This window comes from Bos indicus x Bos taurus, chromosome 27 (genome assembly GCF_003369695.1).
Source record: "Bos indicus x Bos taurus breed Angus x Brahman F1 hybrid chromosome 27, Bos_hybrid_MaternalHap_v2.0, whole genome shotgun sequence".
In the NCBI taxonomy this organism is placed as follows: domain Eukaryota; kingdom Metazoa; phylum Chordata; class Mammalia; order Artiodactyla; family Bovidae; genus Bos; species Bos indicus x Bos taurus.
The window spans coordinates 16,828,283-16,855,387 of record NC_040102.1 but is presented as its reverse complement, the minus strand read 5'-3'; the positions used below and the strand labels follow the sequence as shown (position 1 = coordinate 16,855,387).

The 27,105-nt window shown below is 38.5% G+C and overlaps 1 long non-coding RNA gene across 8 annotated transcripts in view; it reads right to left on the bottom strand.

The window, feature by feature from the left end:
- Positions 1-27,105, bottom strand: part of LOC113884901 — a 135,262-nt gene that overhangs the window by 66,890 nt on the left and 41,267 nt on the right. For all 8 annotated transcript variants that reach the window (XR_003509044.1, XR_003509046.1, XR_003509048.1 and 5 more), the window contains 2 exons: positions 22,267-22,395; positions 17,840-17,912 (listed from right to left, as the gene is read on the bottom strand). This is a non-coding gene — a long non-coding RNA (uncharacterized LOC113884901). The remainder of the gene's footprint in view (positions 1-17,839; positions 17,913-22,266; positions 22,396-27,105) is intronic.

Genomic DNA, 27,105 nt, shown 5'->3' with positions numbered 1-27,105 from the left:
CTTTTGAAACTATCATCCTGATGTGCAAGGAAAAAAAAAAAAACCTCAATCAGAAAGCCCAGCAAATAGGCTGAACTCTATAAAGCCATTTTCTACACACACACACACATCTGAACGGAATTAATTAGCACTCTCATTTTCACATGTTTTAAAGGCTCAGCCTTAGCTCTGTCTAACCCTTAGAAGTTCATTTATTTCCCAAGCATAACATCAGAAAATGTGAATTCTTTATACAGACATGAGAGCTTGATTTCTACTCCTGTGAACATTAAAATAAACAGAAGATAAAGGGGAAAAGAGAAAAGGAGGGAGGAAGGGAAGGAAGGAGCCAGGGAAGGAGGAAAGGGAGGAAAGAAAAAAAGAGGAAAGGTATTCTTGGAACAAAATGAAAACCTTAATGTCAATTTTCTCTCCTTTGGGTATGTTTCAAGTTGATGGAAGGTGGGAATTAGAAAGAAACAAAGGAAAAAGCCAAGCTACAAGGATGTTAGACTGTAACTTTTCAATCAAAACATAATATTTGAAAGTAAAAATATGTTATCATATGACATCACAGTCAAAATCTTTGTAGAATTCTCCATATATCTCCATCCAAAAACTCATGAAACTTTACTATGCAGAGAAAAATAGGGTAGAAAAAGGAAGATGATTCCTCAAAACTGTCTTTCTTATTAAAACCTCACTTTTGGAGAGATTGACATGACTGCAAATAAGCACCTGGAATTTGTCAATTGAATATTTCTTATTTCAATCCAAATACACGGCATTTGTACAGTTACCTAAAAGTATATTTTGAGAAAAACTCTGCAGCACAAAAACCATGCTTCCTCTTCAGAAAATGTGTTATCTCATAGTTTACTTTTAGAGACCCAGGCTGCAGAACTGGTTTAACATCATTCTGTGGTCATAAGAGACAGTCTTGCTACTACTGTAAAGATACAGAGCACAAAGTCGAGACTATACCCAAGACTACTAAGATTCTCCCAGCACTGCGGAACTAGAAAGTGGAGAGACCCCATCACTGAGTATATTCAGAAGCTTGGCTATGGCAGCTCTTCCGGTTGGGTAGACATATCCAGGAGTAAAACACCCCCGCCCAGGGCCTGGGGTTCTTTCAGGGGTTCTAAACACTATATGTATCTTCCTAAGTGTCTCCTTTACTACTGAAGAATGATTTGACTTCTGGAAGTAATTTAGTTAGTAAATAAGAGATGATGATCAGGATAAAGATGGTCTGTAATTTGGGGTTAGACGCCATGACCCAACATAGCAATTTCCCCGTAGTTTATAATTTTTGCTTCCAATCTTGAACTGGATAGAGTACAAGTGTAAGAAAACAAATGACTGTTTTTCCTTCCAACATTCTAAATACTTGATTTTGATTTGGGTACATGTTTGAATCTTTAGTGTGTTAGCAAAGATATTATCTGAAATCATTTTTCTCTCTATGCCTACTCATCAGATGGGCACCAAAAATCTTCATATTTTTAATATTGTTTTGTAAGTTTATCATATTTATACATATAAATGCATACACATGAATTACTTATATTTATTTATCAGTCATATCAGTTGTAATACAACATTTGAAGCTTAAAAACTTTATATTTGGGTAAATATTACATTAAGTAAAAGTATACTTTCAATGAATAGTGTTTTAGTTTTTGCAAAAGAAAGTTGGAAAAAGTCAAGTGAATCTTTGATAGGCACTATAGTGTTTTACTTATGAACACCAAAGGACCTCATAAAATCAGCAGAGGTTCAGAGAGCAACTTGTTGTGTTAACGTTATTTATATTCTTATCTAACTTACTGAAAATGTTTTATCATAGTATGTACCCAAATAGTTGTTAAGCAGCAACTCTTTAGAAAATGCTAAGTTGCGCAATAATAATAACCCAAGAAATTATGTATCATTTGAGGTTTGGAACTGAAATAAAGTACACAATTTGTAATAACCACCTGCAAATTTGCAAAGCCACCACACAATCGTACCATGTGATCAACTATCTGAAAAAAAAGGGATTTCAAAGATGAAAGGAAAATTAAGGTAGGTATATTCTTTTCCAAGAAAATAAAGATAAAACAGAAGTGTGTGTTTTGTATATTTTTATTACAGAAACAAACTGACCTCTTATTTTTGAAACAGTAAAAATTATTTGTAGAAGTTAGTGACTGTCATCCTTTTGTGCCCTTCTTCTCCCCCTTCCCTCAAACACACACACACACACACACACACACACACACACACACAGAGTTTTTTCTCAGGAAATGTATGGGGCTCTGAGGATTTTTCTTAATTGAGGTAAAGAGGCTAAAACATCTAGAAACCATAGTCTCTTTCCATTTATGTACAAACCTTTACATTTTGTGAAGCTAGCAGTTTAGTTGATCGAGTAATGAGTATAATGAAACAGTTGGTTTATTGAGCATTTTGGGTAATGGTGTCATCATTAACTCTACTAGGAACGGAATACATAGGTTACAAACTCCCATCACTGTATGTATTGGAGAAAAACAGGTTTTTAAAGTTATCGTTTTTATGGTAAATGTAGTAATCAAATATAATCATAGAAGAATTAACGTGGCGTAGTATTTTGAAAGGCAACACACAGCATTACATATAAGTAATGCTGTTTATTTCAGAAAGAACTCTGTCTAACCAAGATAATTCCTACACGTCTTTAATGAAGGAAGCTTAGCATTTCCCCTGGTAATTATTCCTACAGTCTGACAATAGCTCTATTCAAGAGCTTTTGTTATATATAATAAAATAGTTGCTCCAATTTTACCAGTTCCTCCCTGAAGAGAAATAATTGATTCCCATTCTTTAAAAGCCTTAAAAGGCTTTCAGATGAATGTTTCTATCTTCTGACAAGCAAGGAGATCTCTGGGACCATGGCCTGGTCTCCATGCAGTTCGAATGGATCGTGTCTATAAGCCTGCTGCAGTAGAGAAAGGGGAAGAATCTATATAAATTGCAAATTATGATCAAATCAGTCACAAGTAACATGAAACAATTTGAAAAATGAAAAGTAGAATGTGTCTAGTTGTTCTGATTATGCAATTATATCATTGTGCGTAGATCTATAACCGAGAATCATTTTCTTATTTCCTATTGATTGAGGAGCATATACGGCTATAGAGATTCTTTTAAGGGCAATAAGATACGATTTTGTCCAGAGTTTCAAAGGACACCTGAGTCTTGTCATGACCCAGCCAGCCCTTCTCCAATGGGGTATCTAAGTGGCAGATATAAAAAGGAAGTCAAAAGATTATTTAGTTATTAACTAGGCTAAACTAGAAAACCCAGTTATTATTTGGTAAAGTGAACTGACCAGATGGTTCAAACTAGACCCAAGTGGAATCTCTTTGCCTCCCAAGAATGGCTCTCACCACTGGATGGCCACAAAAAACTAAAGCAACCAGTGTTTACATACAAAGAAAAGGAGAGACGGACTTCCCTGATGACCCAGCGGTTAAGACTCTGTGCTCCTCGTGCGGGGGCCTGGGGTTCCATCCCTGATGGGGGGCTGGATCCCATATGCCCCAACTGGGAGTTCACATGCCACAGCTAAAGGCCCCATGTGCTGCAAGAAAGACCGAAGACCCTGTGTGCCACAACTAAGAGCCGGCACAGTCAAATAAATAAATAAAAATAAAACATTCAAAAAAGAGAAAAGATATTAATGTCTGCTGGCTTTCTTATCCAGCCAACTCTAAGAAACAGGAAGCTAATAAACCAGCCTTCCCTAGTGGCTCAGACGGTAAAGAATCTGCCTGCAGCACAGGAGACCTGAGTTCGATCCCTGGGTCGGGAAGATCCCTTGCAGTAGAAAACGGCAACCCACTCCAATATTCTTGCCTGGAGAATTAACCAGGGACAGAGAAGCCTGTTCAGCTACAGTCCACGGGGTCACAAAGATAGATAGCACACAACTGAGTGACTAACACTTTCACTTTTCAAAGCAAATAATAAATAAATGTGGCCAATCAGATTTGTATTTAATCCACTTGACAAAGAACAAAAAAGGGTGATGGGTAGAGGGGCAGGAACCTTAACTCCTCTCTTGCAGGACTTAGAGTGTTGAATTCAGGCCTATTCTCTTCCCTGTAAGTAGGATACAATCCTCTCTCAATATCTGCAAGGAATTGGTTCCAGGACTCTGGGGAATACCAAAATCTGAGCTACTCAAGTCCCTTATATAAAATGACATATATTTGCATATAACCTATACACGTTCTTTGAATCATCTGTAGATTACTTATAATACCTAATACAATGCAAATGCTATGTAAAGAGTTGCTGTTATTGTTGCTTAGTCCCTAAGTCCTGTCTGACTCTTTTGGGACCCCACGGGCTGTAGCCCACCAGGCTCCTCTGTCCATGGGATTTGCCAGGCAAGAATACTGGAGTAGGTTGCCATTTCCTCCTCCAGGGGATCTTTCTGACCCAAGGACTGAACCCATGTCTCTTGCAGTACGTGCAGATTTTTTACAACTGAGCCACCTGAGAAGCCACAGACAGTTGCTAGCATGTAGCAAATTAAAGTTTCGCCCTTTGGAATTTTCTGGAATTTTTTTTCAAACATTTTTGATCTACAGTTAGCTGAATGTAGAACCCTCAGATACGGAGGGCTAGCTGTACTCTGCAAAACCACATAGAAATATCAACTCCTCTCCAGGATATCCTGCCATAGCCCAAGTTTCACAGGCCTTCTCCACAACAACTAAACCGGGAATCAGGAAACTCCAGGCAGAACTCCCAATCATCTGGGGAAGCTGCCCCAAAAAAGAAATTTCAGGCCAATGATCTAAGGTTGGAATCCTTTACTCGGTGAGCAAATGTTCTACTAAGCAGAACAACTTCAACCTTCTTCCCTAGTGCTGTCTACTGGACTGCATGTTCTTTTCAATTATACAATACAGAGTTATCAGCTACCGTCACCATGTGTCCATGGACAGATAAATAGACAAAACATGTGGTATATACATACAGCAGGCTATTATTCAGCCATGAGAACAGAAGGAAATCCTGATATTTGTGACAACATGGATGAGCCTTGAGGCCATTACGCTAAGTGAAATTAGCCAGATAGAGAAAGACAAATACTGCATGGGATCACTTATATGTAGAATCTAAGGAAAAATGTCAAACATAAAACATGACAATAGAAAACTGATTGTCATGGGAAGGGGGTGTAGGGAAAATAGGAGAAGGTTAGAAAAGGGTAGAAACTTTCATCTATAAGATGAATAAGGCCTGAGGATTTATTTTATTTTATTTATTTTTTTTTAGGCCTGAGGATTTAATGCCTAACAAGGAAGGTCTGTTCTTCCTGATATGTGTATGTCTGGCTAAAAATGTTTGATGAATGAATGGAGTAATGAGATATATAATTAATTTGGAGGCAAAGAGTCATTTGAAGAAAGATATGCAACCAAACACATTAAATGTAACAATTATTCATTCTTGTTTGTAGGCTGAAAGATAATGATATAAACTATTTGCATATTTTATTAATTACACATACATGGCTGTTGTTATTCAGCTCCAAGTCATGAAGTAATATGAGAAGATACAAAAGAGCATCATCAAGACTTCCAAGGGGACATGAATATTACTAAGACTGTCTTAAAGTTTCAAGCTATAGAATATGTCTAAATAATTAGAGGAATAATTTTAAGAGGAGATATGGAGGCTTCTATCCTTAACATGGATGCTGCGGATATTCATCCAGCCATTCAACAAAATGTCAGGAGCACTATGTCCCGGGGATTCCATTAGACATCAAGGGATCAGAGATAAAGAAGGAATAACTCTCTGTCTCATGGAAATTCCATTTTACCCAGGTATGCAGCATGAGAAAGCATAGTCTACAAATATTTGAGAATGTGGGAAAGGAAGTATCAATTTTCTATATGTGTCTAGGTGAGCAATTTGGGGGATATTTTTATGAGATTTGAAGCTTGATTGGGATATTTCTTCATGTGAACTTTGGGTGGGAAAAAATGGGTAATAGGCAAAGCTAGGGTAAGTAGAGCTTCCTTCGTGGCAAAGAATCCACCTGCAGTGCTGGAAACCTGGGTTCAATCCCCAGGGAAGATCCCCTGGAGGAGGGCAGGCAACTCACTCCAGTATTCTTGCCTGGAGAATCCCCATGGGATAGAGGAGCCTGGAATACAGTCCATGGGGTCGCAAAGAGTCAGACATGACTGAGAGACTAAGCACAGCACACAGGACAAGTAGAAATAGGGGTCGGGGCAGTTAGTAGAAACAAGGAGAAGAATACAGCATAATGAAGGCATGATATTTTCTGGAGTCTGAGTTCTCTGGTGGTTAAAGCAGATTGTGAAGATAAGGAAAGGGGTAAATTTTTCAGAAGACAGAGTGGTGAAAAGTGATACTTGAAGGTAGTCCCAGGACAGCTTGTAAAGGTTCTTGGATCCACGTTGAGGAGTTCGGACGGCTATCCCCTTGATGCTGCTCTCTGATTAACTTCTACCTCCAGATCAGACTCCTCTGCCGTTCTACCTAGAGACATTCATCTCAGTTCTTTACCTCTTCCCTGGATCATGCTTAATGAACTGACTCCTTCGGCATCAATCTCTCCTTTTTCTTGTATTTTCTCTTTAGTGTTTGAACAGCCTCATGTATTTTGCATAACTAAAAAAATAAAACATCTGAATGATCTTCACCAGCCACCAAGCTCTCTTTCCTACTCTTTACTTCTGAAGATTGATCCGTATAATTGCATTACTCCTAATACCACTGTAACTGGGATTCTGCTCCACCAGTGAACACCTCCTGTGTCAAGACAAACATCATTGCTGACCCTGTTGTTGTCAACTCTAGGGGACATTTTAAAATTACTTCAGTGAGGTCTTCTGCTGCATTTGTTAATGTCATACATGTACTCTATGCTTTTTAGTATCTTGGCATCACCTGAGTTCTTTTTTTTTAACCATTCATTCTCTATCATAGGATATTTCTCTCTCTACCATTTAATGTTGATATTCTTCAGGATTCAGCCTTTATCCTATTTTCTTCTCATTCTTCACACTGTTCATGAGTAATTTCACATTCACGCATGGTTTGAAATGATAAATATCCATCCGATAAGGACTCTGAAATTGGTCTCTCTGGCTTGGTCTTCCTTTGTTTTAGATTTCTTTATTTAGCCAACTTTCACTTGGCCATCCTACAGTATATCAGACTCTAAAAATCCAAGAAATAATAGAAGGACCTCCTCCAAACCTTCCCTATTGTTTGTATTCTCCAGTATCAGCTCATAGTCACCATATCATGCTAGACTACTTCATCTCCACTATTATACCCTCCCTTACAATAGTCTGGGGGTTTTATTCCTACGTATATCTTAAAGTTTTTCTTTCCTGTATACAAATACCAGCCTCATCATCTGTGGCTTTCGTGACTACAATATCCTTCCAGTCAAGATCTTTTCCCTCCATCATTTTTCACATTTATTCCACTCTTTATCCAACACTAAAATGACTCACCTTTAACAGAACTATAAGTTTTCCTAATTAGAACCTACTATCAGTTACCCATTACTCAAGAAATGCAGCCAAACTCCAACTCATGCTATATTCTTGCTTGTTTTAGACCATCTAAAGGTTTCGATTAGACTTAAAATAAAAATCATATAATTCACCGAGACACAGAGGGCTTTGCCAAGGGGGTCCCTCCCTATCTCGTCAATCTCATTGTTAGCCACCGGGCCACCCTTGCTTGCTATAACCATGTTGGTCTTCTTTTAAGTTCTTCAAAGAAGCCAAGCTCTTTCCTACTTCAGGTCCTTTGCAATGAGACTCTTTCCTCCAACTTTGTAAGTGTTAGTTCCTTTTCATATTTAAGTGGAACCTGATCAGAAAGTCTGAATATGTCTGCTCTCTCACTTTTTTCTGTCAGCCATTTGTGTTTTCCTTCAGAGCACCCATCAGAACTTACACTTGCTTTCGTATTTTTTTTTGACTCCTAATGTGTACAATGTGAGCTCCAAGAGAGCTGAGACAGCTTTTCTCAGATTTACTCTGTATCCACAGAGTGCCTGGTGGTCAGAAAGGCACTCAGTCAATGTTCTTGAATGGTTGTAAGTTGTATACTCATGACACCTCTTTCTTATCTTCTTTTCCAGCCTTCTGAACCTCTATTTCCTACCTCGCAGTTATTGAGAAGTGCCATGTCACACCCTATTAGAGGGTATGTAGAAGCAGAAAAGGGCAACAGAGGACGAGATGGTTGGATGGCATCATCAATGCAGTGGACATGAACTTGGATAAACTCCAGGAGATGGTGAGGGATAGGAAGCCTGGCATGCTACAGTCCATGGGGTTGTGAAGAATCAGACACGACTTGGTGATTGAACAACAAAAACCCTTCGATACATTTTCTCCTGCTCCTATATCTGTCTGGATAATCACCTATGCTTCCCTTCCCTCTAAGCCTGCATGATCTATTAAGCCTCAACTCAGGGATAATCCCACCAGGAAACTTCCCTGAAAACTTAGGCTATGTTAAGTCTTCCTCCATTGAGCCCCATGACACTCTGGGTTCCCTCTATAACATGTTCCATGTTATATTGAAATAATCTGCTTTTGGCTGACTTTCTACCTCCCCAATCGTATATCCATATTCATATTCCTTTAAGGGAAGGCTCCCATCTTATTCTACTTTGTATTCCATCTCCAAGTAGGGTGCCTAACAGATACTTTTGGGCAACCTTATTTTTAAACTTTATGTTTTAAATAATAGGCATTCAGGATACTTAATAGGAATTAACTGTGACATAGTCAATTCTGTGCTTTTAAATAATCTCTTTGCTATATGGAGGCTGGATTGTAACAGACAGAGCCTATTAAGCCTAATAAGAGGATGAGACAGTGATGGAACAAGAGATACTGAACTAGGAGCAGTGACCAGTTAAGAACCACTAGAGGATGAGGGAAATACAGACCTGTTGGTTAAAGGCTACAAACTTTCATTTATAAGATGAAAAAGATCTAAGAGTCAGACACGACTGAGCCACTGAACTGAACTGAAGGACCTAATATATAAAATATGAGGATTTCAGCTGGTAACACTGTATTTCATAATTGAAATTTGCTAAAAAGGTGGAGATGAAATGTTCTCAGCAAAAATGGGGAAAGAGGGTAAGCAAATAAGTGAGGTGATGACTGTGTTAACTTAACGGGGGGAATCCTTTCACAATGTGTAAGTATATAAAATCATCACATAGCACACTTAAATACCTTAAATATTGTCAGTTATATCTCAATAAAGCTGATAAAAGCAATGTATAAGACACAAGTAAGTTGAAATGGTAATGACAGGAAAAGTGAACTGAAAAGAGGAAAGAATCTAAGATGATTAAATTTTCTGATTTGATTAATGGAATAGTGTAACTGTCTATAAAAAAGCAAAATGATATATGAGGAGGCTGCTAATGTGCAATTCAGCATTCATAACCTTTGGATTCAGTCAATCTTTCCTATAAGTCAAAGAATAGTTGAGTTTGTTCCTTCTCATTTCTGCATTTGCGAACGTGAAGTTTGACTATTGATGCATTCTGAAATACCAACAGTGTGAAATGAGAACATATCTTTCTTTTTTTCTACCCATTAGTCCATTAGCCTTTCATGTCCATTCTGTGTAATTCAAAATGCAACCAATATAGGAGAGGATAATTTTTTTATATTTTACTTTCATAAAAGATGGTTCACTCTCTTGGTAATCAGTTTTACACATTTACTTTAATTGTATCAATTTCCGAGTGTTATGAACCTTTCCCTTGACATCTATATAATTCTACATAATTTTCAATTGCTTTCAATTCCATCACTTAGCTGAGCTTCATTCCAGTTAGTAAAAAATAAGTTTTTAGAAAACCAGAACAAAAATAAAATTCAAAGCATTATGCTAATGTAATGTGTTTTTTCCCTATGTGGAAACTTGGATATACACCAAAGAAAGAAAATGCCGAAATACTTTATTTACAGGAGAAAAAAAAAATCATCAAAACAATTGTCATGTTAGTCCATATCAGACCTATTCTATTTGCCATTAGAGTAAAATTTTGAAAGGAGTATTTCATGAAGATGAAACTTCATGGAATAATCCATGAAGATTTCCTGAGGGTGCTGATCTACTGATAAATAAGAGCACAGGACCTGAAGTGAGAGAGGCTTCCTCAAAGTTTTTCTTTCTGGCAAATTTCTTCATTTCTCTCTGAGCTATATCACATTGTAAAATGAGAAAAATAATTGACTTAGTTAAGATTTCATAGGATGCAAGCTTTAGAAATGCAATTCAAGTTAGTTTCAGTGCAGAAAGGAATTTATTATGGCAGGTTACCCAGAGTGTTAAGATGCTAAGTGCTAACTTACTTGAGCGGTGTCCATTAGCTCAAATAATGGTTCTTTCTCTCTCTCTCCATCGCTAGTGACTGTTTTCTTACGTTGGCTTCATTCCCAGCCAGGAGCTACTGCCTATATATGTGGTGGGAAAGTTGCTGGCTCATTCTTTCTGTTTTGTCTTTTTTTTTTTGTACCATGAGTTGAGAGGACTTGTGTAATTCTGGAACTGACAGAGAAACAAAAAAATAGCAACTTTCCCAGAGCAGCGCAATTAGTCATGCTTGGGCCATGTGACCAGCCCTGAACCAATTGTGGTTTCCAGAAGAAAAGTAATTATGATCATCCAGGCCATGGGTTCAGCCAGCATTTGGTCCTGGGGAGCAGATCAATTCCACCCAATCACAAGATTTCTGCGGAGTAACTGCAGAATAAGGAAAGGCTGCTCCCATAAGGAGGAGATGACAGACAGGCAAACAACATTATAAAAAACATTATTATAATACACATTCCAAGGTGGCTGGCAGGTTAAATTGGATGATACACCAAAGCACATCAGAAAACTCAAAATGGGTTTATTATTAATTACTGGCATACAGTATTAATATAATCATAGGCTATTCTTATCTTCTGCCTTAGAGGACATACCAGTCTTTGCCTGACCAATTCTGGGACTTCATTATTCAGGCTAACAGTATAATAAGAAACACAGGGTTGAAGAATTGAAGAGGCAAGGGATCATATATTGAACAAATATTTACTGAGTCTCTACATTGTGCTGAGAGTTCTAGGTGCTAGGATACAGTGCTGAAACTAAACAGGTGCCCCCTCTTGTGTAAACAAAATAATTTCTGGAATTTAGAAAGATGGTAACAATAACCCTGTATAAGAGACAGCAAAAGAGACACTGATGTATAGAACAAAAAAATAATAATAATAATAATTTCAAGTATGATCAAAGATTTCTAGGAAAATAAGACAAGGTAATAATGCTTTAAAAAGTGCCTAGGAATGAATTACTTTAGACTGGGTGTCATGAAGAGGCCTTGGCAAGAATGTGATCAGACAATGGTATAAGACAGTCAGTACCTGTTGGCTAGAATGCAGTGAATGAGAAGGAGCAAAACAGAGATGAAGATGGGGAGAAAACAGGTGCCTTGCAGGTTATGGTGAAGGATTTTAATTTGATTCATTTGAACCTATTGGTAATAGAAGTCACTGAAAGGTTTTTGATCAGGAATAAAATGTGATTTGCTGGTTACTGAAAAATCATGCCATCTTACTTGTTAAAAATTATTAATTGGGGCAAAACTAGAAACCAGAACACCAATTAGAAGGTCTTTGCATTCCGTACTATAATGATGGTGATGAGAAACACAAAGATCTCACTCAGTAAAGGTGAAAAGTGGATCAATACCAGATAATTGTGGAGATAAAATTTACAAAACTCTGTGCTGGATTGAGTGTGGAAACTGAGGGCAAAAGAAATACCAAGAATAATTGATAGGCTTCGGTCTTGAGCAACTGTGTGGATGAAAAGATAGGAGAAGAAATAAACTTGGGGATAAAAGAATCAGTTTGTTTCCCATGCTAGATTTGAGCTTGCTCTTAGACATCGAGATGGCAATGTCAAATAGCAGGTGGTCACGTGAACCTGAGTGCAGTCCCAATCTGTTAGCCCCGCCAACCCTCTCCACGCTCACTGCCCCCAACTCTCCTTCCAGCTAGTGGGGTCCACTTTATTCACAGCTACTGGGGTCTGCTTTCTGTCCCTCCAATGCAACAAGTGCCTTTCTGCCCTCTGCCTTGGCCACAGGCCAAGAACACTCTGCCCTAAATCTTCAAGTGGCTGGTTCGTCTCACCATCCAAGCTTCAATCTCCACATCTTCTCCCAAAGACCAGCTCTGTGGCACTGCACACCACAACACAGAGCACTTAGGACTATCATACTTATTTGTTTTTCTACTTTCTGCTTCTCTCCACGAGAATGTACATCCTCTCGGGATGGGACCTATATTTAATTTTTTGTTCCCTACTTGTTATCCTCAGTACATCTTCCCTTGTGGCTCAGCTGGTAAAGAATCCGCCTGCAATGCAGGAGACCTGCATTCAATCCCTGGGTTGGGAAGATCCCCGGAGAAGGGAACGGCTACCCACTCCAGTATTCTGGCCTGGAGAATTCCTTGGACTGTACAGTCCATGGGGTCGCAAAGAGTCGGATACGACTGAGCACCTTTCACTTCACTGTAAGCCTAAGAGTCTAGAGCCTGGCACAGAGGAGGTGGTTGTGAATACTGGTTAAATAAATGAAAGCAAAAGACATATTTTTGCAATACTGCTCTGAGGTGCACCCTCTACGCAGTCTCCTGTGGTGACCACCCTTAGCGCCTTCTATTTAGTGCACAGATTCCAGAACCACACTGCCCCTTGCCAGATGTGTGATCTTTGATAAACTACTTAACCTCTATTTCAGTCTCTCTATTTAGAAAATCTGGAAAAGATAGCCATCCCAAAGTGTTATGGGGATTGAAAAAAATTATGCATTTTAAGGGCCTCAAAGAGTGTATGGCTTGTGGCAAGCCATGAACAAGTGATGGCTATTTTTAGCATCACCATCATCATCATCCCTAGACCAACTGACTACCATCAGGGAAGCATTGTCACATAAGAACACAAAAGCTTCTGCCACATTAAACTCCAGACCATAAGGCTGGAGAGGAAAATGTTCAGAGAAGACATGATAGTGTGTGATCATCATTTTCAGTCTTATTTGAGTGCGAAAAATAATGAATTAGCAGAAAGTTAACAACCTTACTTAGAGTATATTTCAACTATGTGGGGATTTGGGTGTGCCATTTTACTTGTTTTGATCTTAATTCTCTCATGTGTAAAACAGATTATTCCTAAGATCTTTCCAGCTCTAAAAGTTTATGACTGTTTCATAACCACAAATCCACATGTAATACAAAGGGGGGAAACTTAAAATTAATTTCGTACTTAGTTTTCAACAAAGTCTAACTTTGTAAGGTATAAGACATGCACCAGTTTTTATTTTCATCCTGATTTCTATGAACAATATTTCTGGATCTCCCAAAATTCTATGCCGTAAATAAAGCATTATTGTTATTTAGTCACTCAGAAGTGTCCGACTCTTTTGAGACGCCCATGGGATTTTCTGGGCAAGATTACTGGAGTGGTTTGCCATTTCCTCCTACAGGGGATCTTCCAGACCCAGGGATCAAACCCAGGTCTCTTGCATCTCCTGCATAAGCAGGAGGACTTTTTACCACTGTGCCACCTGGGAAGTCATGATTGCAGTCTATTTCATGAGTAGGTGAAAGCATGCTAAATGACTTTTTCCAAGGTCTTTCTAAAAATATTTTAGAAGACCTGAGATTAAAATAAAATTATTTATTCCAAGTTTCTTATCACTTGGCTGAATTAGCTCTCATTTTCTTTCTGGCACAGTTAACTTGGTAACATTCTCCTGTTAAGAGGGTAATCTTGGATGAAATAACCATACATCACTCCAAAGAGATTTCAAAGTACCAAGAATGCTTTCTGGATTATAAATTCCTGGGCGACTTTACTTCGTGTAGACCACAAAATACATTCAAATTAGCCAGTGATGAGTCAAAAATTACTTTGCTCTAGGAATTAGACAGGTGTCAAAGGGAAATTATAAAATGTAACCACTGCAGAAACCTCTTATTTCACATTCAGTGGCTTCTGCTCCTTTCTGTCCAATTCCTCACATAGATAATGATTTCAGTGGCTGTAAATACTTGTCTTAACATCGCTATTCTCAATTTTGGGGGGTTTATTTTCTCATTTAGATCTCATTGAAACAACGGACATTTAAAAACAGCTATTAAAGATGATATTCATGCAAAAAATCACGTACATGAATGTAGTATTTGTCAAATATATTTATGCTGCATTAAAAACTGCATTTAAGTAAACAAAACAAAAATCCTATTTGTTGACCTTTTTCCAATCATTAACAAAAGGATTAACAGGGTTCCTGTGGTGGTTCAGTGGTGAAGAACCTGCCTGCCAGTGCAGGAGACGCGGGTTCAATCCCTGATCCATACTACGGGGCAACTAAGCCCGTGTGCCACGACAACTGAGCTTGTACTCTACAACCTGGGAGCTGCAACTGCTGAGTCCATGTGCCTCAACTACTGAAGCCCACGCACCCCAGAGCCTGTGCTCCACACCAAGATAAGCGACCGTAATGAGCAGCCTACGTACCACAACTAGGGAGTAACCCACACTCGCAACTAGAGAAAGCCTACGCAAAGCACAAAGACAAGCACAGCCAGATATAAATACATAAACAAATAAAATTTAATTTAAAACCTTCTCATCCTACATAACACAAAAGGACTAAGAATAACAAAGAGAAATAGATCTATGATTATACATAGATAAATCTGCCTCACAAAATAGCTAAGTGAAGATGATGAAGATGTAAGGAACATCAATATGTGGATTATTTTCATGAGCTTTATTCGTCTTTAAGAGAAATAAGAATCTTAAAAAGACAGTGAAGTTTATTATCACCACTTCCTGGTAATTTTTGTCCTTCTGAAGCTTGGAGCAAACAAAACAGTAAACCCTCCTTGGAATCTACATATCACTGAAGTGTCAGACATGCCAATAATATTAAGGGCCTGATGATTTACAGGAACATCCACACTTCGCCTGACAACTTTCTATCCCCACAAGAATCTATGGATCATTTCTCTTTAGGGAAACCAAATCAAAACAAAAACAAGACAAGCCACACTTTCCAATTTTGCAGCCTCTTGGAAGGAAAGAAAAACCAGGAGGCATGTATTCTGCAGTAATGTGAATCACAAAACCCTGAATTTAGGTTTTCTATCATCACTCAATGTCCTGCAGGTGATACTTGTCATTGTCACAATTATGAGACTCTTCAAATAGAGACATGTTCCAGAATCCTCCAGGAGATGGATTTCAATAGCACTTTGGGCAATTTACACAACCAGCTTCCCCACTCAGCTGGAAAAAAGCCATCATCTCTTTAAGGGTTGCTAAAGGGAAGGTGGATCTTTAGGTAACCTAATTGGCTGGCATCTGGTCCCATCACTTCATGGCAAATAGAAGGCGAGAAGGTGGAAACAGTGACAGACTTTATTTTCTTGGGCTCCAAAATCACTGAGGATGGTGACTGCAGTCATGAAGTTAAAAGACATTAGCTCATTGGAAGGAAAGCTATGACAAACTGAGACAGCATATTAAAAAGCAGAGGCATCTGCTTTGCTGACAAAGGTCCGTATAGTCAAAGCTATGGTTTTTCCAGTAGTCATGTACAGACATAAGAGCTCATTATAAAGAAGGCTGAGAACCAAAGAATCCATGCTTTTGAATTGTGGTGCTGGAGAAGACTCCAGAGTCCTTGGACTGCAAGGAGATCAAACCAGTCCATCCTAAAGGAAATCAATCCTGAATATTCATTGGAAGGACTGATGCTGAAGCTCCAATACTTGGGCCACCTGATGAGAAGAGCTGACTCATCAGAAAAGACTCTGATGCTGGGAAAAATTGAAGGTAAAAAGAGAAGGGGATGGCAGAGGATGTGATGGTTGGATGGCAGCACCGACTCAATGGACATGAGTTTGAGCAAACTCTGGGAGATGGTGAAGGACAGTGAAGCCTGGCATGCTGCAGTCCATGAGGTTGCATAGAGTTGGACACGATTAAGAGACAGAATAGCGACAAAAAGTAGCTTCACTCGGAGAAGGCATTGGCACCCCACTCCAGTCCTCTTGCCTGGAAAATCCCATGGGTGGAGGAGTCTGGTAGGCTGCAGTCCATGGGGTTGCAAAGAGTCGGACATGAGAGCGACTTCAATTTCACTTTTCTCTTTCATGCATTGGAGAAGGAAATGGCAACCCACTCCAGTGTTCTTGCCTGGAGAATCCCAGGGACGGGGGAGCCTGGTGGGCTGCCGTCTATGGAGTCGCACAGAGTCGGACACGACTGAAGCGACTTAGCAGCAGCAGCAGCAGCTGCCCCACCCGAGTAGATAACATCCTCACAAATGGCCTGATCTGTTTTCATCCCACTCTCTTCTGTCCCTTTCCTTTCCATTTTTGAGTTTCCTTGTTTCCTACATGTATCTCTCTGTCTGTATCCTCGTAGCAAAAAATAAGAGGATGTGATTTAGAAGTGGTGAATATGAATTGACAAAGAAATACTATTCAAATGCCTTTCTTTCTTCCAGTTTGTGACTGTATCATCTCTTTGTGAAGGGCAAAATACACAGCCAACAGGGGTTGTATGGGTGAAACAGGGTATTAATAGGAATGTTCTTCTCCAATAACGTTTACATCATGGTTTAGAGAATGTATAAAATGAGAGACTTATCTACTGTTTGTAACTTTGCTAGAAAAACATGTGGGTTACCTAACAGGGTAAGAGTAGGCCAAATTATAGCTGACTAACTTTATATGAACTGATTTATGGGGGTGAAAGTTTGGATTAGGCTCCATGATGCAATGTAGAATTCCAGGAGTTTTATAGTTTTTACAACCCATTACAAGGGCAGAAGGAATATATTTTATCTTATAACTTGTACTTTCTACTTTTGTGCATGCATCATGAAAAGTGAAAGTGTTCGTTGCTCAGTCATGTCCAACTCTTTGTGATTCCATGGACTGGAGCCCACCAGGTTCTTCTGTCCATGGAATTCTCCAGCAAGAATCCTGGAGTACGTTGTCATTCTCTTCTCCAGGGGATCTTCCCAACCCGGGGATCAGACCCAAGTCTTCTGTATTGCAGGCAGATGCTTTACTGTCTGAACCACCAGGGAAACGAATATGTATTATGTAAATGTGTAATGTGTAAATATATATATATATATATAGGCATTAGGCAATTGAAGTTTTAGAAGACCTCTAGATAACAGTATCTTCTGTACCTAAAATACTATTTTTTCAGTTCAGTTCAGTTGGTCAGTCATGTCTGACTCTTTGTGACCCCATGGACTGCAGCACACCAGGCCTCCCTGTCCATCACCAACTCCCAGAGTTTACCCAAACTCATCTCCATTGAGTTAGTGATACCTTCCAACCATCTCATCCTCTGTCGTCCCCTTCTCCTCCCACCTTCAATCTTTCCCATTTTTACCCATGTCAAATAAGACCTCTTATAATGTTCTCTTTTCAAGATTTTTGAATGGTAATTTTCAGTTTGGCTTAAGTTTTGGCTATTTACAGACTTGTCATAATTAATACATGGGCTTAACCAAGGTCTTTTTTGAAAGCTATAGATAGATCCCCATATCTGATTATTGATCATAGTGAGGTTAATAATGTTAACCACGCAGCAGATGGCATTTTCATTTGTTTTAATCTGAATTCATCATTCTCACTTATCCATGTGTGTAGCACCACAATCTGCTAATCAGTGGGATTTGTGGAAGACACAGCCCTACCTGTAAAGCATTTTCTGAACAATACTTGTCTTGGCATCCACAGGTAACTCTCTCAAGGTACACAGTTGGGAACCTACAGGGAAAGGCAGATTATAATGCATAAGGCTCTGTTCTCACCTCATGTGAAAAGCAGGAGTGAGATCTTTAATTTCTCAATGAGATGTTTGGTGAAGAATTGTGTATTTTCAAAATCCTCTTTGTATAAGTAATTACTACTGATTTCAAAATCATTTCAAGAGTCACCATGATAACTCTTGGTAAAACAAAACTCAAATGCAATAAACGTAATACCAAGGGCAGGTTTTTAGAAGAAAACTAATAGGGAAATATATAATGTTAACCGGGGGTGGGCAAGTTTTAAAATATTAGTTTAACACAGCCGCTTACTAGCTGTAAGACTTTGGGTGAATCTCTTAACCATGACATAGTATATTGCCTCTCATTTGAAAAACTTGGATAATCATAACCTACTTAGCAATGTTTCTGTGTAGATGAAAGCCTAGACTATATTTCACAATCAGTAAAGCATTATTGCAGTCACTGTTGGTATTATTAATATTACATTGGCAATGGAGAAATTGACCAAAATGACAAGTCTTTATCTAGCTTGGTAGTATATTTTGGATTGTAGACACATGCTGTGCTTAGTCATTCAATAGTGTCTGACTCTTTGCAACCCCATGGATTATAGCCTGCCAGGCTCCTCTATCCATGGGATTCTCCAGGCAAGAATACTGGAGTGGGTTGCCATTCCCTCTTCCAGGGGATCTTCCCAACTCAGGGACTGAATCCAGGTTTCCCACACTGCAGGCATATTTTTACCATCCAAGCCACCAGGGAAGCACAGCAGGGTTAATTGTAGCTCAAATTTCCAATGTTTGTACTTGGGTTGAAAATGCCCATTGATATTAACATAAGAATTTTGTTTACCACAGAATTAGCTTACATAATATTCACAAAGTCTAGGGAAAATAGAGGCACATACACTTGAACTTCTCTGATCTTCCATGACAAGGTAAAGGTCAGAAAAATTCTAAGTGTCACTTACCAAGTAGTAAAACGGAAGAGAAATGCTGATGAGATGTCCAAATCTAAGCCAATGCAGGATAAATGAAAGAACGTGCTGCTTTGTCACAACTGTGGGCTTTACAACCAGACCTAAGTTTGATCTCAGTTTACCCACCTCCACATAGGATGCTCCACTGAGTCTATTTCCTCCTTAAAAAGCACACTCCCTTCTAGCTATTTCTGAAGTGCTTCCCGGAGGATCAAATGAGACAATATCATTGAAGATGCCCATTTCCTTCTCCAGGGCATCTGCCTGACCCAGGGATCGAACCCAAGTCTCCCGCATTGCAGGCAGACTCTTTACCCTCTGAGCAATCAGGGAAGCCCAGAAGATGCCCAGGAGAAGGCTCAAAACTCTCAGATGCTATTTAATATTGGTGAAGCTTTTTTTTTTTTTCTGTTTTTCCACAGAAATGCTTGCAGACTATTGTGCCAGTTTATAAATAACACATCTCAAAAGAGTAAGGTGAAAAGATAGAGTGCAAGTAACAAAGGTGCCTGAGGGGCATGCCCATCAAGCAAAAGAGTCCTTGATAATTAGGGAGGGAATTAAAATTCCATATTTAGCTAACAAATACTAAAGACAGATAAAGGTAGTGCTGAACAGCCCTCAGAATGCGTTGTCTTTTCCTCACTTCCTACTCAGCTGATTACTAAGGACAACAGAGCCGTTTCGTTAACTCATAGCAATGATGAGGAGCCCCACAGCAAATAATTGAATATCACAGAGTAATCACTAAATAAATAAGTCCCACTTTAAAAAAGAAATGTAACAGTGCTGAGATATAGGAGGTAATATGTTCATTCTATAATTGCAGCTGAATTTTAATTATTTTGGATAATAATCTCTTCCACATATATGGATGCTCTAATGCATTTGAGGTATTATCGGATGGCTCCACCATTTCCATATCTGAATAATTATCTAAGTACTGAATGAGTTCATTAAGAAATTTGGATGGCTGATTTACATTAACATATGCCACATTCCTATTTTAAAATGGTTTTCATTATCATCTCAGTTTCCAAGTTTTAATCACGCCTCAAACTTGGGCAAGCCACAATTACCAATGAGTAAAGTCATGTGAGTTCAACCAAGAAGCAGGCATAACAGGATTAACTGCTTCTTGTAGTCTATCTTCACAATCAATAATGATCACAATCACTGAGCCAATATGTGATCATCTGCTGTGTCTGTTAAAATGGCAGTAATAAGTGATTCAGCTGTCCTCAGATCATTCAGTTTTACATAAAAAGTATACTGTCTCTCCAGCAGACCAAGGGTGTTCAAAGGAGATAGAAACAAAAGCCAAGTTTACACATGAAAGAAAGCAAGCCATTATTCCAGAACCCCGAAGCACTCTAACCCACCTTACAAGGTTATCACTGAAAACCTTACCCATATCTGATCCACTAACATCAACTTATTTGATAGTAAATAGTGTATTCTTGAAGAGAGGGCCCCAAATTCAATTTATACCTCACAGTTGAAGTAAATAATAAAAGACTGACAAATCTCCCTGCATACATCCCCACAATTTCATGTTCCTTTTGATCAAATTCGGGGAAAGACAGAGCAGAAAATGAGATTTTTGCTTGGTTAGAAGGCTGCATAAGTGGAAAGTGTGTTTTTAAAGGTCTGCAGGAGAACAATTATATCAAGGATATAAATATGACAGAAATAATATTTGTAGAAAATTAAAGGGGATTAAAAGGAAAAAGAATCAAGTCAATAAAACTTCTTAATCAAAAAAATTATGACCTAGTCATTAATAACACGTGGAATACAGGATCCTGTTTGTTTGAAACGGCATAGATTGTCCTTCTGAGAGAATACATGCTACCAGTGAGCAAAGGAAAACAGATGCTCTTCATTTCTGGACACCTTGTAGAGTTATATCCTAGCTCAGGATAAAGTGAGCAGGTGCACAGAGAGGAACTTCGTACACTGAGACTCTGAGGACCAGAAGGCTCTGGTCACCATCATGGGCTGTTTCACAGACAAGCTTATGCCTTGTAACTGGTCGTTGACTTTGGCCTGAACAGCTGCTGGAGGAGGAGACAACTTGTCTTACCCTCACTTTCAACAACTTTTTTCTAATGTAGCTTGACTACATTTTACTACAAAAGTTTTAACCATTGTACTTCATTTTATTAAAAGGACCTTGATTCTACCCTCTACCCTATTGATTTTTAAAAATGTTTTGGATCTTTTAAAATTGCAACACAACATGGATGGATCTAGTGATGATCACACTAAGCGAAGTAAGTCAGAAAGAGAAAGATAAATACCATGTGATGTCGCTGAAATATGACACAAAAGAACTTATCTATGAAACAGTAACAGAATCACAGGCATAGAGACTTGTGGTGGCTGGTGGCAGGCAGGTGAGGGCGGGAGGGATTGGGAGTTTGGAGTTAGCAGATACAAATTATTATACATCAGACAGATAAACAACAAGGTCCTACTGTTTAGCACAGGGAACTATACTCAATATCCTGTAATAAACCATAATGAAAAAAAAGAAAAAAAATATATACATGAAGCTGAATCACTTTGCCGTACACCAGAAACTAACACAACACTGTCAATCAACTATACTTCAATAAAATAAAATTTTAAAAAACCACTAAAATTGCAAGACAAAATATCTTTACTTTTGGTTCTTGCTTTGATTACAACCTTAAAGCTTACACTCTCCAATTCTTACTAAGGAAAGAGCTAGAATTCATACATATATCTGCATATTCTAAGTTTTCTAAGATCAACCCTGACCATCAAAATAATATGTATTTTACACTATTTTTGTTGCCTCTTAGAAAAATACTCACAAACAAAGCTTCAGCACTCTGCCATTGACATACACTTAGAGATGTTATCTACTGAGAGTAAACCTATGGATCACTATTTATTCATTGTAGTGATCATATTAAAGATATCACCAGGGATCACCTAAAAAGGACTAATGGGAAATATTTCTTCTGACTGCAACATGTAGGAAAGCAATGATTCTTATAAACAATTGAGTCATATTTATTATCTGGATATTATTTCTTGTAAATAGTGGTGTCCCTCTCTGCTTTGGCTCTCCATCAACTTACACAATACAATATATGTACTGATGTGTTAATTTTATTCCTAAATGTATTAGTTTCTTATTGCTGCATAATAAATTATCTAAAACATTAGGGCTTAGAAAGCAATAAACATGTATTACCTGATAGTTTCTGTGGGTGCAGCTTAGCTGAGTGTCTCGGTTCCAAGGTCTCATACATGTCTGTGATCAAATTTTGGCCAGGGCTGTCTTCTTGACTAAGGGCTTAAGGAAAGGAGCATCTGCTTTCTTGGAATCACTTACCTGGTTGCTGATAGGATGTGACTTTTCACAGGATGTTGGACTGAAGTCCTTAGTTTCTCATCGTTGGTCAGAGGACTCACTCAGTTCCTTGCTGAAGTGCCTTGATCACAGGTCAGCTCACATGGCAGACTGAGAAAGCAACAGAGAAGATGTAAGTTACTGCCTTTTTGGAACCTAATCTCAGAAGTGATCACTTCTGGTACATTCTATTCAATTAAAAGGAAGCCACCAGGTCCAGCTTACATTCGAAGGGATGGAATTGCACAAAAGCATGGAGACGAAGAGGTGTGGTCCTTGGGGGCCAATGCAGAGGCTATTATTTTTATTTTTTTATACAGATTTCCCCTTTGCCTTAGTCCTCATTATTTTTATTCTTTGTACTATGCGTACTTAATAACCTTCCTTAAAAGGCAAACACATATCATATGAACATGTGATATGTCTTCAATAAATGTCTACAGTGTTAGACTGAACAGCCTCAGTCATTCACTTTAACAACTGCAATAATTATTAATCCATCCATTAGATGTAGATCTGTTTTGAGAAGTAGGCATACCATCATTTTTAAAAAGGAAGAAAAAAGTCCTGCCTTCCAGAGTGGGTGTGGGGAGTCAGTATGGAAAGTAAAAATTCTAATTATCATCCATTCAGTCCTTTAAAAGTCATCAACCAGTGCCCACTATTTTTCAGGTACCCTTCCGGCCATAAGGCATTTTGATTCTCTAAGATAGAGTATCACTCAGGGAGAAGTTGGAGCTTAGGTTCTAGTTGAGAATCAGAGATTGGAGGAGCCTGTAGGTTTCACACAAAATTTGATAATGCTTTGTAGTGAAAAGTTTAGTGGTTTTCTATTTTTCATTATGACATCTGCATAAATATCATGTACTCCATGCAAAAAATGCAGTGTCCGAATAATTCTCAAGTGAACATGCCCATGTCAGGGCAAGCATGATGGAATGACCACATCAAAATGCCACACGGTCAGAAGGGAGGGCCTTGTGGTTCCTTGTGGGCTCTTGATTATGGAAGTTAGAGGCGTCAATTCTTGAAACTTTTTTTTATTAGACAATGGGTACTACACAATTTATCAAAAGTGATAGAAGAAATTTTAGTTGGTGAGTTTTATTAAAGTACCACAAATACAAAATGTGCATGAATTGTTCAGTGTTAAACAAATATATGTTTTTAATCTAGAGAGCTCAAAACTCTAGGGAGGTGAAATAAATGATAAAGATTATAATTTTGTATTTTAGAAAGATGGGATGCAAACAAGTCAAAGAGTCCTTAGCTCATTTAGTAATGAAAGGGTCACAGTTTCCTTCCTCATGCCTCTTGCCCCAAGTGACTTCTAATGCATCACACCCTGATGTTCTAAAAGAAAAATTACATATATAGAATCTATCTGGAGAGACTCAAACATTTTTTATATATTTACAGCTTAAATATTCAGTAACAAATGCTTAAGTAATTCATGTCCTGAATATTCATTGGAAGGACTGATGCTGAAGCTGAAGTTCCAATACTTTGGCCACCTGATGCAAAGAGCCGATTCATTGGAAAAGACCCTAATTAATGCTGGGAAAGATTGAGGGCGAGAGGAGAAGGGGATGGCAGAGGATGAGATGATTGGAGAGCATCACTGACTCAAAATGGACATGAGTTTAAGCAAACACAGGGAGATAATGAAGGACAGGGAAGCGTGGCATGCTGCAGTTCATAGGGTCGCTAAGAGTCAGACACGACTTAGTGAATGAACAAGGAGAACGATAATTAAGTGTTCAAGGAAAATCTGAAAAAAATCCTAGTTGAACAAATTTAAATAGGTTTTTTTCTATGGAAAGATTTCTCTGAGCCTCTAATATGTTAAAGCTCAATGTTAATTTTATTTACCATCTAAATGTTTATTAATGGGAATTATATTTTTTTTAATATAAATCCTCTTTGCTGGCTGTAAATAAACCCAGTCTCGTCTGGGTACATTTTCTTTTTTTAATATACGTTGGATTTGATTTTCTAGTGTTTGAATATAAATTATTTTTAGAATTTTTACACCTATATTATAAAGTAAAATTGATCTGCACATTTTCCTTTTACATGGCTTTTTTGGTTTTTGATATAAAATGAGTTGGATATTCCCTCTTTTTCTGACAATTAAGAAGAGTTTGTTAAATTAAAAATTAAGGATACTCTACATTTTGAACATTTGGTAGAAGTCACCTATATAATCACCTGATTCTGCAGTTTTAATTGAAGATTTTTATTACTTATCTGTTTTTTTAAGACTAATTATTTTAATACTTACAGAATTATTCAAGCTTTTAATTCTCTTTAGATCTCTTCTACACATTTTCTCAGGAATTTGGCCATTTCAACTCAGATTTCAGAATCATAAGAATATAGTTGTTGCTAGTGTTGCCATTATCTTTTAAATTTATCTTTAGAGGAGGGACCTCTTTTCACTCATAGTGTTATTTATGTGTCTCTTCCTTCTCCTGATCTCCTTTGTGGGATTTTTATTTTCATGTATTCCAATTCTGGATTCTTGGATCCCTCATCTGACTTCCGTGTTTCTACAATATATTCCACAATTCTAGTCTCTCCTCTGGATTATGAACACCAGTATCCTGCATGGTCCTCCATCTCTCTTTCTCCTTGGGCTAGGATTTCCCTGATTCATTTTGGATCAGACACTTCCCACTACTTCAGGAATATGCTCTAAGCCAATCCCGTCTCAGTCAGAAAACACACTCAGGATGGAACCAAGCAAGTCTCTGAGTCTCGGGAGCTACTTTCCATCTTCTCCCGACTTGTCTGCCCCTCACGCGGTAGCCTGGCCTCTGGAGCTTTGAATTCTCCACGATGCTATCACCTGCGCCTGGCCAAGGCTTAGACCCCCCCCTGCTTCCTTCTGGCCTTCATCTACTTAGCTATCATCCAGGTTTGGCCACCCCTGACACCCTCAACCTTGAAAACAGCCCACTCCATTCTCTTCCTCTATTTTGCCTTCCAACTTTTTGTGTTTGTAAGGGGGTGTGAGCCACTGAGACAGAGACAAGATGAGTCCAGAGGAAAAAAGGGAAACGGACAGGCACTGGGAATGGGTGCTTGAAAAGTGTTCTCCTGACACTGAAAATAAAAGCCTGAGACTTGGGATCGACTGTCCTCTCATGCCAGTCTTCTCATGGAACATTAGCAGCTATCATATCTCTACTGGGCATCCCAGGTAGCTCAGTGGTAAAGAACCCTGCCAATGCCAGAGACATGGGTTCCATTCCTGAGTCAGGAAGATCCCCTGGAGAAGGATCCACGGGGCTGCAAAAAAGTCGGACACGACTGAGCATCTGAGCATGGTATGTCTCTACTTAAAAGTAGGTTGAATCATTTTAATACAAAAAGGAAAATTTTGAATGAAACAATCTTTTGAAATTTTCTGACATATTTTAAGCGGATTTTTCGTTCTGCATCATGTACTTTCTACCTAATCTCTGACATGCCACTCACTCACATCTAAGAAATATGAGATACTGTACTGCCTGGTAACTGGATAAGCCTCTCTGGCTGTCTGTGTGCCCAAAGTTCCCTTATGATTTTCTAATGCCTGCACTTCATCTTGATATGGCTTAGTACCCATGTGACAACAAAAGTCAGGCTGTTTATTTCCTTGCCCTTGACATCATTTTGTCAAATGCTGATAGCAGATGTAAATATGAAAATGCCCAAACTAAAGTGACTGTGATAGTTATTCTGTAATTTTTCCCCATTTTTCTCCATTCATAAGTTGGCAAAGGATCTCATCAGTCAAAGCCTCAGAAAGAAAATTCTCCAATTCTTTTAAACTGTTTAACAAAGGCTATGTCATTTTTAATCTCCTATGCGGGGATCAATGCTAAACGGAATAAACAGATACTCTCCCTGAAGAAAACTGACGTTAAATGCACCTAAAAGTTCATCTCTGGTTTGGTATCAATCATTTGCTTAATTATCACCATCTTCAGGGCTTTTTGAATTAGACACAAGACAATAGTGTGACAGAGAATATAGAAGGCACCCTCTGTTCCCTGAGTTAAGGGCCGTTCCGCAGTCTCTCTCCCTCTTATTTGTTACATCTAACAATCGGGAGGTGAACGTGCTTAATAGGCTTTGTGAAAAGTTTCATTTCTTTTTTCTGAAGGAAGCTATAGCTTTGGACTCGTCTCCTCATGCGCTCCACCTTTTGACAGCACTGAGCCTTCACTTAAGAAAGAAGTTTAATTAATGCCCTTGGATATGCTGTTAACCTTTGAAATGGTTTCCTGATGCATGGAGGGCCTTTCTCTTCTGCCAGGAATTGATTTTAGAAATGGCCCTGCCTCCCTGTGCTTTGAGATTCAGAGCAAGGAAGAGACCATGCGAAGTGTAGCAAGGCTGGTATTAAGAGCCCCGTGAAGTACAGCGATGAAGCCTTTGCATCCGTATCTGGAAAACACAGATCACTGAAAATGTGGGAAATCCGCTACAAAGAGAGATGATGGTCTTATGAAGAGGTTATAATATCGTCCCACTGAAACAGAACCACAACACTGAAAATACAAGGCAAGTTTCAAAGAAACTAAAGAAAGGCCCTCAAATTTCTAGTAAGATAATAAAGTTTTGTTGTTTTTTTTTTTAATGGCATAGACAATGGAGACACAGAGTAGGGAAGGAAGGACACAACTTTAAGGCTAGGAAATTTTATTGTATTTTCCTGGCATGGCTCCCAGAGTCCTTGGCAAAGAAAAAGATGCCAAAGAGTTATTCTTCAGAGGCTTTTTTCTGTTAATGTAGTTTTTATTCAATGTACAGTTGTTTAATGGGACAGAT